The 3,025-nt window shown below is 33.1% G+C and overlaps 1 non-coding gene across 1 annotated transcript; it reads left to right on the top strand.

Moving 5' to 3' along the window:
* The first annotated feature begins 1,457 nt into the window (after nt 1-1,457).
* On the top strand, nt 1,458-1,529 carry TRNAA-UGC (transfer RNA alanine (anticodon UGC)). The gene has a single exon. It is a non-coding gene; the product is annotated as a tRNA-Ala (tRNA).
* Nucleotides 1,530-3,025: the final 1,496 nt, after the last annotated feature.

Genomic DNA, 3,025 nt, shown 5'->3' with positions numbered 1-3,025 from the left:
TTAAAAGATGGAATTGAGAGACAAAAGAAGAGTTAATGTCATAGTTAGGTGATGTGATGTGAGAAACACGACTGACCGTTGCTGAGACCCTAAGAAGCCAGAATAAAGAACTGCTCAACATGATTGCATTGTTAATTTTATTTTTAAATCAATCATCTGCCTGTATGTAGTAAAGACTTCTGAGAGAAAGCCGTGTTGTCCTCTAAGATCTAGGATTAAAGGAAACTGACAAGTCAACATTTAATGGGAGTTGAGGGACCAGTAATAGAGACATCCTGAAACTGGCATTTTATTAAGTTCTTTTGAATAAAAAGAAAAGGAGTTGGGTGGATTCCAGAGTGCTTTTAAGAAATAGTATGTCTAAAAGTCTAGATTCTTAGATCAACAAGTTCTGGCTGGTCTTTTGAGAATGGTGAATTAGTAAGAATGGTTTGCCCTTGAATAAATTAATCAGTTTCTGCATTTCTATCTGTAAGAAAAGAATGGTAACATCAATTTCATTAACTGTGAAGATAAAGAGATAATACAAAATAAGATGATTGTTCAGATACATAACACATGCCCCAAAATGTTTGATCCCTTTGCTCCTGTGTCCCCACTGTGCCTAGTACTATATTGAGTAGACAAAATAAAAATGATAAAGTTAAGTTTAAAAAATGTAGTAAAGGTTGAGATTGCTATTCTAAAATATTAGATTAGATTGATAATCTAAAATATTCTAAGATTAAGCTTGAGATTTAATAAAATATCCTAAAAAATTTGAGCATGAATGATGGGAAGGATTTCAAATTGAATTCTACCTTTGATTTTAGGACACAAGCTGTTCATCTTACATTCACCTATTACACGTTACTCCAAAAGTATATTTTTTTTTCCAGAAATAAGGAGCATGAAAAATATCAGATCTACCAAATGGTCAAAGCCTCCTTCAATTTTAAGCTCTATTATACTCTATTTTTTATAATGGGACAAACCCCTGAGAACAGATATAACTAGAAATACAGAAACAAAACTCTGTACTTCAAATTAGTATTTGTGAAAAACAACATTTGAGAAATTCTATGGAAACCCTGTTTATTTTCCACTTAATAGTTGTATGTCTCTGAATAAATATTCAGTCCTATAATCCCCATAAATTTATAAAAATAATCATCACAGATCACTGCTAGAAGTTACCAGTTTTAAATATATATATTATCTTAAATAATTTATTTCAGAATTAAGAAAAATTTCAAGCAAAAATATCTAAACCTATGCAGTCACAATGAAAGTAATTTCATTTAATAATTCTGCTGTCCATAATTTGTTCGTTTGTTTGCCTATTTCTATCTTAGGTTAAGCTTTCAATGTGCCCTGGATACTTTACAAGTTGTTATTGTATTTATAACAGAATAAGTTAAAAATTGGAATTAGAATCATAGAGAAAAGGTCCACAAATTAAAAGACTATGGCAGGGGGGTGGTATAGCTCAGTGGTTGAGTGTGTGCTTTGCATGCACGAAGTCCTGGGTTCAATCCCCAGTACCTCCATTAAAAAAAAAAAAATACTGTGTACTCCAATATCTTAAAGTATTTCATATATAGTCTGGAATATATAATGTATGTACATTAACAAAATAAAATGAAACTTGCAGCTATAACTTAGACATGGATATGAATTATTTCCAAAACTACAAAATAGAAAAAAAAATGTAGCAATCAATTATTTAATTCAAACTATTAAATCTGCATTGGAGAATGGGGAAGAGGGCTTTCATTCCAACTCCCTTGCCAATTAAAAAAAATTAATTCATTCATTCAATACATATTTATTGGGGTCTTACTGTTACATACTTATATAAACTCTTGGCAAGTATCCTTGTACAAAATAGACAAAGACTTTTGTCCTTAGTCCTAAAATTTCATCAGGAGAAATTGGCCATAAAAAATAAGCATAATTAATAAGTAAATTGTATCATATTTTTTAAAGTGAAAATTGAGAAATAAAAAGTAAGGCAGTTAAGGAGTATATGATTTTGTTTTTATTGACTGATGCAGTAACATTTTTTAAAGGTGAAAGTATTTATCAACTTATCCCCAGAGGAATAAGTATTTTTTTGTTTGTGTGAGATGAAGTTTTATTATTTTGTTGTTGATTTATGTTAGTTAATGGAAATTTAATATAAAAGAAGGGCTCGCTAATGGCGTCTTTGAATATCCTTTATATATATGAGGAAACCTTTATGCTGTGAACTCTCTTATCTTGGCAAAGGCATCAAGACATATTCCCAGCTCCATTTGCAGCTTCCACATGAAACTTCTTTTCAGAAGGGAATGGAGGAGTGAAGAAACTCAGTCTAGAACTTCCCTTTTGTGCAGATGTGAGCAGTGAAATGGTGTCAGGTTTTGCCTTTAGCAGCAGCACGGGTTTCTGTTGGTTGCCAGGTTGCAGAATGGTATCTGTCTGGTGACAGTAGTTACTGCAGTTTAGTCAGCATACTTGTTTTGCGTTCCATGGTAGCAGAGATGACATTTTATCTCCAGCTGAATTCTTAGTTCTGATGAGGCACCTGGAAGAAAAGCTTGTATACAATCTTTCCGTTCCTCTGAATTAATCTGCAAGTCTCCTAATAATCATTAATGATTTCCTTTTCCACTTAAAGTAGATTGCATGCTTTGTGTTATTTAGTAAACAAGAACCTTGATTGATATAATACATTTTCAAGAGTGCGAGACTTCCTGATTCTCTTTCCCCTGTATCTGAAAGTGATTCTTTTTCCATTTCTCTCTCTTTAGGGTGCCCACTTGAGGATATAGTTGAGGGAATCTGAATTTATTGTATGTGTTCCAGCTGGGAGGTTTTCTCTTTTAAGTGTGCATGCTCCTTCCGAATTCAAGGCCCTGTTTCATCTGAAAGCATGTCTCTTGTCCATTTTGCACCTGTCCCTTAACATCACATGCCTCTCTGGAGGCCTTTCGTGTTCCCACTAGTGTTTTCCATCTTGTTCCCCTTCCAGTTTTATCAGTTGTACCCCAGTGACCTTCTG

This window comes from Camelus bactrianus, chromosome 3 (genome assembly GCF_048773025.1).
Source record: "Camelus bactrianus isolate YW-2024 breed Bactrian camel chromosome 3, ASM4877302v1, whole genome shotgun sequence".
Taxonomy (NCBI): Eukaryota; Metazoa; Chordata; class Mammalia; order Artiodactyla; family Camelidae; genus Camelus; species Camelus bactrianus.
The sequence above is the reverse complement of the archived record's forward strand: the minus strand, read 5'-3'. Positions and strand labels throughout refer to the sequence as shown.